Source organism: Lutra lutra, chromosome 1 (assembly GCF_902655055.1).
Source record: "Lutra lutra chromosome 1, mLutLut1.2, whole genome shotgun sequence".
Classification (NCBI taxonomy): Eukaryota; Metazoa; Chordata; class Mammalia; order Carnivora; family Mustelidae; genus Lutra; species Lutra lutra.
In genome coordinates this window covers 19,638,433-19,647,729 of record NC_062278.1, presented here as the reverse complement: position 1 = coordinate 19,647,729, position 9,297 = coordinate 19,638,433, and the positions used below count along the sequence as shown (strand labels likewise).

Below are 9,297 nucleotides of genomic sequence, written 5' to 3'. Positions count from 1 at the left end.
ATCACCGTACATTATTATATCATTGACCATATTCTCTATGCTGTGCTTTTCACTCCCGTGACTTATTATTTATGTTCTTATTTACATTTATAATTAGCGATACACATGGGGTGCCTGGGAGCTCAGTTGGTTAAGCATCCAACTCTTGATTTTGGCTCAGGTCATGATCTTAAGGTCATGAGATTGAGCCCTACGTTGGCTCCACACTGGGTGTGTAGCTGACTTAAGACTTTCCCTCTCCCTCTACACGTCCTCACCCTTATAAATAAATTAAATAAATAAATAAATAACACATATTCAAATGCATACATTCTTTTTAAAGATAATTCATAATTGCATTTAATTGGGGTCTTTCCCATTAATAAATCTTTTGTACTCGACCTCCTTTCTTCATTTTCAAAATACTTTTATTTGTAATTTGAGAAATTTGAACATGATATATTTATTTAGGTCAATGTCCCTGCTATTTCTTAGTCTTCGAGCTTATCTTAATAGTCTACAAATTCACATTCCTATGCACAACTATGAGTAAACTTTCACATTTTCATTAAGAATTTCTGAGGTTATGATAATCTGATTAAATGTATAATGTAGTTAATTTCTACATATATTCATTTCAGCATTTTAATTTTTGTTAGATATTTCTTTAGTCACTGCCACATATTTAATATTACTTTTACCCAGGTTTTCAACCAGCTTTGTTGAGGCGTAATTTTAATACACTAAAATTCACCAATTCTCACTGTTCAAATCATCATATGTAGAAACACAATAGGCACTAGCAAAATATTTTTATCAATCCCAAATTTTATTTCCTTTCCCTTTGTTGTCAATGCTCTCTCCTCACCTCCCTGAATCTGGCAAATTCAGATCTTCTTTCTAAAATAATAATTTTGCCTTTTGAAAAGTATTTTTATAAAAACAAAATCATATGGTGTGAAGTCCTTTGTGTTGGGCTTTTTTCACTTAGCATAATGCTTTTGACATTCATCCAAGTCAATATTTGTATCAGTCATTCATTTCCTTTTATTTCTGAGTATTCCACTGGACGGGTTTACTACAAATTATTTATCTGTTCACCAGCTAAGGGACATTTGGATTCTTTTCAATTTGGCTGTTATGAATAAAGATACCATGTAAACATTCAATGAAATGTGAGATCATGTAGGTTTATGTTTTTATTCTTCCTAGTTAAGTATTTAAGGTAAGAATTTCTATCGCTTCTTGGCCTTTTGGCTAAGATCAAGTGTAAGGTAAGAATTTCTATGTCATATAGTAAGTGCATGTTTAATTTTTTAAAAAACTAACAAAATGATTTCCCAAGTGGTTGTAACATTTTATCTGTCAAGTTGTCTCACATCCATGCAAACATCAGTCTTTTAAAAATATCAATCATTGCAATATGTATGTAGTTCAAACTCACTGTGGTTTTAATTTGCTTTTCCCTGATGACTAATGATATCAAGCATTTTATTTTCTTTAATGTAGGCTCTGTCCCCAACATGGGGCTTGAACTCCCAACCCCAAGATTAAGAGTCACATGCTCTACTGACTGAGCCAGCCAGGTACCCAGATAACAAGAATTTTTAAGGTGCTTATTTACTAATCCTATATGTTTTTTGGTGAAACATCTGCTCACATCTTCCCATTTTATCTTCTTACTTTTTTTCTCTTCTTATATGTCATTACTAAATATATGCTCTGCATATATTCTAGATTTAAATTCTTTTTCAGAAAATCTGTTTTCATATATATTCTCCCAGTCTGTTCCTTGTGTTTTTATTGATATCACACAGCATCTCGAAGAGGAAGAGATGTTAGATTCTGATGACATTTATCTTGTTTTTCTTCTTTTATGCTTTTCATGTCTTATTTAAGGAAGTTTTATCTAACCAAAGTTTACTAAGATTTGGCTCTATGATTTTTTCCCAGATTAATAAATTTATCTCTTACACACAGGTGGACCTTTTAATTTATGTATATGTTTTAAGTTAGACTTGAAGTTAAATATTTTGCACATTGATACCCAATTGTTCTAGCACCACTTACTGAAGTGGTTAAATTTTTTCCTCCATTAAATTGCCTCAAAAACTGTGTTAAAAATCAATTCAACATGTTATTTCTGGATCTTGTATACTGTCCCATTGATCTATATGTCCATCTTACACTGATACTGTACTGTTTTGAACTTATCTCCAACATTGATTTTGTTTTTCCACAAAATTTTTGGTTATTCTAGATTTGTTGAATTTCCATAACATTTTATAATTAGACTGGCACTTTTTATTTAAAAAAAATAGTTTGTTGTTTTAATTAGTATTTATCTGAATCTGCAGATGATTTGGGGGTGAGTTGACATCTAGCCAATTTTGGGTCTATAATCTTTGAACATGGCTGATTCCTCTATTTATTTAGGTTTTCTTTAATTTTTCTCAATAATCTTTTGCAGGCTTCTACATGTAAGTTTTACAGAATTTTATTAACTTTATCTCTAATATTTTCACATTTTTGGTGAAATTATAAACAATAATTTTCTAAATTTCAATTTCAGTTTTTTGTCATTGTGAGGATATTGAAATAAACTTGATAAGTGTAGAATGACCCAGTTGTAAACTGTAGCCTCCCAAACTCACATCCAATTTTTAGTGATTTTTTTCCATAGGTCTTCTGCATTACCTATATACATAATCATAACTCTTGTAGATAACAATTTTACTTTTTTTGTCATTTCAGTTTGTATGCTTTTTATTTCCCTTCTTGCCTTATTTCAGTTCAATGACCCTCTTTCAGCACAATGTTGAATACAAGTCATGAGGGAGAATAAAAAAGGTGAAAGCATTCAGTCATTCGGCATTATATACATTAGCTATAGGACTTTAGTTTTCCTTTATCAGGCTGAAGATGTGACTTTCCTTTTCTTGTACGCTGAGAACTGTTTTCAGGAATGGATTTTGAATGTAATCAAGTGATTTTCCTGTACTTATTGAAATCGTGTTTTTTTTTTTTTTTCTTAGTGTGTTAGTCTGGTGAATTACATTGCTTGATTTTCAAATCTTAGCATGGTTTGCGTTCCTTTGGTAAATCCCACTTTGATGCATTCTCCTTTCTTCAAATATATAAATAAACTTTTTTTGCTTAATTTCATTTGATAAACTATTGTTAAGAGTGAAGAATATTGTTTAGTACTTTTATTTTTTGGTAAAGTTTTACTATCCAAGTAATGTTGGTCTCAATGCAAAATGACTTAGGAAGTGTTTCCCCTTCTATTTTCTCAAGGAACTTACAGATAATTAAAATTACTTATTCCATTAAGTGTATGATTTTATTCACCGCTGAACACTTTACAGACTAAAGTTTTCTATTGTGGGGAAGTTTTAAGTAAAATACAATATTTTTAATGAATATAAGATTATTTGTTCTAATTTTTTCTTCTTAGTGAGCTTTGGCAGCATCTCCTTTAAGGCCTCTGTCTATTTTGTTTAGGTTATTGAATTGATCAATATATAGTTTTTCATCATATCTCTTTATTAGCTTTCCTCACATGTGTGATCTATAATGGTGACTGTTATATTATTCCTGATATTCATGCTTGTGTCCCCTCTCACTTTTTCCTGATCAGTCTGGCTGGAGACTTGGACACCATGTTCATTTTTTTCAAATATTTAGCTTTGTTGTCATTGCTTTTATCTGCTCATTCACTGTTTTCAATTTCATTAATATTTGCTCTCTCTTTTTATCATTTTCTTCTCTTTGAGTTTAATTTGTTCTTTTTCTACTTTCATAAGTGGGAGATTAGAATATTTGCTTAATATTACGCATTTTATCTTCCATCAGTTCAAATATTAAAATTCCCTCGTGATTTCTTCTTTTGACTTATTAGTTATTTGAATTGTGTTGTTTGATTTCCAAATATTTGAAGATTGTACAGAGAGCATTCTGTTATTTATTTCTGTTTCTATGCTGTTGCGTTGAGAGAACACTCTGTTTTATCTGAATCCTTTTACATGTATTGAGACTTGTTTTATGACACAAAATATGGTTTATCTTAAAGAATTTTATGGGTGTACTTGAAAAGAGTGTGTATTCTGCTGTTGCTGTGTGTTCTATCAATATCAATTAGATCAAGTTGGTTGACAATATTATTTGTACATCTTCTCTATACAGTAACATCTTCTCTATACTCATACTGATCACAGAGGGAGGAGAGTTGAATTATCTAAATATAATTTTGAAATCAGAATTTTTAAAAAAAATTATGAATTATCTATTTCTTTTTATGCTTTCATTTTTTTGTTTCACATATTTGAAGCTCTATTAATAAGTATGTGTATACATTTAGGATCATTATATCTTTTTGGTGAATTGACATTTTATCATCAAGATATATCCCATTTTGGGGCACCTGGGTGGCTCAGTGGGTTAAGCCTCTGCCTTCCACTCAGGTTATGATCCCAGGGCCCTGGGATCGAGCCCCACATCAGGCTCTCTGCTCAGCAGGAAGCCTGCTTCCCCCCTCTCTCTCTGCCTGCCTCTCTGCCTACTTGTGATCTCTGCCAAATAAATAAATAAAATCTAAAAAAAAAAAAAAAAGATATCCCGTTTTATCCAAGTTATTATCCCTTGTTGTAAAATTCCTTTCTCATACATTATTATAGCTACTCAAGCTTTCTTCTAGTGAACTTTGTAAAGTAAATTATTTTCTGTCCTTTGATTTTTCACCTATTGGTTCCTTTCTATTCAAAGTGTATTTCTTGAAGTTGTGCACTGCTTTTTTTTTTTTTTTATAACCCCATCCGACATTTGTGCCTTTCAGTTGTTGTGTTTACACTATTTGCATTAAATGTGATTTTGCTGTTTGTTCTTCTTTTGTTAAATAATTTCTTTGTTTTCCCACTTTCTTAGTAAACAAAGTATTTTTGTGCGCACCTATTAGATGACCAGGAGAGTTTAATAGCTTTAACTTTTTCTGAGTTGTTTCTCTGGAGTTTAGAGTATGTACATACATTTTATTGTCTATCTTCAAAAAATATAATACCACTTTATAAATGTTACTGGATTCTTAAAATAGTACAGTCCTTCTCCCTCATCCTTTTCCCAATGGTTGTCACAATATTCATTAAATTTTATAACCCTGGGGGCACCTGGATGGCTCAGTGGGTTAAAGCCTCTGCCTTCGGCTCAGGTTGTAATTCCCAGGGTCCTGGGATGGAGCCCCGCATCAGGCTCTCTGCTCTGCAGGGAGCCTACTTCCCCTCTCTCTCTGCCTGCCTCTCTGCCTACTCTGTCAAATAAATAAATAAAATCTTAAAAAAAATTTATAACCCTGTAACATATTACTTTGCTTTAAATTGTCACTTATTTTGGGAAAAGATGATTTTAACATAGAATTTTTATATATTTACCTACACAATAATAATTTTTAGTGTTATTCATTGTGTAGATCCAAATTACTTTGACATCATTTTTCTTCTGCCTGAAGAACTTTAACATTTCTTATAATCCATGTCTGCTGGCAGTGAATTATCTTAGCCATTTTTTTTTTCCTGAAAAAGTCTTTATTTTGCCTTCCTTTTTGAAAGACATTTTGTGGATTACACTTCTAAGTGGATAGTTGTTGTTTTTTATTCCCTCAGGTCTTTAAAGGCATCACTTTATTGTCTTACAGCTTGCTTTGTTTCTGATGAGAAGATTGCAGTTATTCTCATCCTTGTTCCGTTCCTTCTTTCTTTCTGGCTTGGTGCTCAGAGATACTATTTTTATTAGTGGTTTCCAGCAATTTTATTCTTAAATGCCTTGATGTAGTTTTCTTTCTGTTCTCTGTGATTTTTTTTAACTTTTTGAATTTTGTGTTTATATTTTTCATTAAATGTGGAAAATTACACTTTTTTTTTTTTTTAAATAAATTTCTGTCCATATTCTTTTTGATTCCAGTACCGAGTGTGATAGGCTGATTGATTTTTTTTTTTTTTTTTTGAGAGAGAGAGAGAGAGAGTACCTGTGAGAGGGGGTGAGGGAAAGAGAAAGAGAATCTTAAGCAGACTCTGCACCCAACGTGGAGCCCAATGTGGGGCTCAATCTTACCACCCTGAGTTTGTGATCTGAGTTGAAATCAAAACTCAGATACTTAACCGACAAAGCCACCCTCATGCCCCTGATTGATATTTTTCTAAAAATCACTATTAATAACTTGTTCATATGTAGTGCCTCTGCTAATATTTTCATTTCAGTTTTCTGCTGTGTTTCAGTTAGCTTCTATTTCTATGTATTTATATTCATTGACCTTTTATTCTGAAGTTTCTTTTTTCAAGATTTATTTATTTGAGTAAGAAAGAAAAGAGGAAAGACAGAAAGAGAAGGAGAAAGAATCTCACACAGACTCCATGCTGAGCAGAGTCCCACGTGGGACTCCATTTCATGACCCTGAGATCATGACCTGAGCTGAAACCAAGAACAGGAGGCTAAATTGACTGCACAACCCAGGCACCACAATTCTGAAGTTTCTAATCTGTTAATGATTTCCAAGTGTTTTTTATTTCAGATATTTCATCTCTAGAAATTCAGTTTCATTCTTTTTATACCTTCCATTTTGTTATTCTTTATAATTCATTTATCCTATACTATCTTGAATATTATATTTATAATAGGTATAATAGATATAATAGATGGGATATATTTATAATAGATGGGTTATATTTATAATATATTTATAATAGATATAATATATTTATAATAGATTTATAATGTAATACATTTATAATAGATAAATCAATAGATTTATAATAATATTTAATGTTCTTTATTGCTAATTTTATAATTTTTTTTCTTTTCTGGGTCTGCTTCCATTTGTAATTTTTATTGTTATCAATCATATTTTCCTGTTTTGTTTCATAGTTTTTAGTTTTTGTTTGGATTTTGGGCATTGTGGATTTTCTGTTTTTGTTTCTTGGGTGTATGGTATGGTCCTTTAAATGTTGTTAGGTTTTATTTGGGACACAAGATACTTGGGATCATTTTAATCCTTTTAAAGCTTGTTTGTCAGGTTTGTTAGGATGGTCAACACAAACCCTTAGTATAAAGTTAATTTGTCCTTATTACTAATATAATACTCTTCTGAGCACTATACACTATGCTCTTTATATTAGTAAGTCTTTCCAGTTTGGCTGGTCGGAACATTAACTTTCCCCAGTTCTTTGTGAGCTACAAGCATTATTCCACATTCCTCCCTAATACTTCTTACCCTAACTTCAAATAATAGCCTCTCATGTATGCAAAGTTTTGTACTCAGACAAAAATGAGAGGTGCCTTATTACAAATATGCAGTTCTCATTTCTGTCAATATCTCCTCTCTAGCATTTTGTGATTTGAAAATTTTAACCACTTTGTTCTTCCAAACTCCAGACTCTGCCTCCTCAGATCATCAAGAATTCAAAACTCCAATTGTTCCCCCATAGTCTATATTTAAGTCTGGAAACTATCAAAGCAATACGCTAGAATAATAATGGGGACTCACCTTATTTGCTGTTGTTTTACTCAAGAATCACTTTCTTATACCTGCCTTTGCCCTTTCAATATTTTAAAAAACGGCTGCTTCATATACTTTATCCAGTATTCCACAGCTTTTTGTTTGTTTGTTTTTTGATATTGGAAAAAAAATTTCATTTCTCTTACGCCATTTTCACTACAAACAAAAACCAAATTTTAAAAATTATATGATGTATTTGTTTAGATCTAAATTTACTGTGTAATTGTTTCCATTTCTATTCATATTGAAAGTATATCCTAAATGATAAGATGCCAAACTGCCTATGTTTGGTTGTGCTATGACAATTATTTGTTAGGTGACCTTGGATAGGCTTCTTAACATCTGTGTGTTTCAGTTTCCCATAGTGGCAGCTCCTCAGAATTGTTGAGATGATTAAATTAGTTGACACATGTATATAAAGTTGACACATATATGTAAAGTGCTTAAAGTTGTGTCTGTCATATATTAAGATATTATTATTATCTTTAATTTTGTTATCTACTCATGTATGTTTAAATTAGAAAATCGAAACCAATTCTTAGTATAACAGTTTCTATGGGCATACATTGCATTTTGTTTTTACGATTTTTAAAATCCACTTTTGAATGTTATGTCAGTACTTTAGTATAAGGAGGCTCATTAATCTTGTGCTTCTATTTGTTGTTGTTTTAAGTTTTTATTTAAATTCCAGTTAGTTGACACGTAGTGTAATATTAGTTTCAGGAATAGAATTTCCTGATACTTCACTTATATACAATACCCAGTGCTCATCACAAGTGCCCACATAATACCCACCACCCGTGTAGCCCAACCCCCAAACCACTGCCCTTCTAGCAGCCTTCGGTTTGCTCTCTATAGTTATATGTTTTATGTTTGCCTCTCTTTTCTTTTTTTTTCCTCTCCTATGTTCATCTATTTTTTTTTCTTAAATTCACATATGAGTGAAATCATATTGCATTGTCTTTCCCTGTCTGACTTATTTCACTTAGCATAATACTCTCTAGCTCCATCCACCTCATTGCAAATGGCAAGATTTCATTCATGGTTGAATAATACTCCACTGTATATTTATACCCTTTTCTTTATCCATTCATCATGAATAAGTGGACATTTAATCCATGGACATTTTGGCTCTTTCTATAATTTGACTACTGTTGATAAGCATCAGGGTACATGTCTTCCTTTGAATCAGTATTTTTGTGTCCTTTGGGTAAATACCTGGCAGTGTAATTGCTGGATCAGAGAGTAACTTTTTGAGGAACGTAAGTACTGTTTTCCAGAATAGCTGCATTAATTTGCATTCCCACAATAGTGCAATTTGGTTCCCTTTCTATGCATCCTTTCCAACATCTGTTTTTTCTTGTGTTGTTAATTTTAGCCATTCTGACAGGTCTGAGAGAATATCTTATTGTAGTTTTAATTTGTATTTTCCTGATGATGAGTGATGTTGATAATCTTTTCATGTGTCTGTTAGTCATCTGTATGTCTTCTTTGGAAAAATGTCTATTCATGTCTTCTGTCTATTTCTTATCTGCATTATTTGTTTTTGGGGTGTTGAGTTTGATAAGGTCTCTATACATTTTGGATACTAACCCTTTATCAGGTATGTCATTTGCAAATATCTTCTCCCATTCCATAAGTTGACTTTTAGCTTTGTTGATTATTTCCTTCACAATACAAAAGCTTTTTATCTTGCTGAAATCCCAATAGTTCATTTTTGCTTTTGTTTCCCTTGCTTCTAGAGACATGTCTAGTAAGACATTGCTATGGCAGGT

At 31.8% G+C, this 9,297-nt stretch overlaps 1 pseudogene; it reads left to right on the top strand.

Annotated features, from left to right (window-relative positions):
* Positions 1-1,216: 1,216 nt before the first annotated feature.
* Positions 1,217-1,359, top strand: LOC125089354 (uncharacterized; annotated as a pseudogene).
* Positions 1,360-9,297: the final 7,938 nt, after the last annotated feature.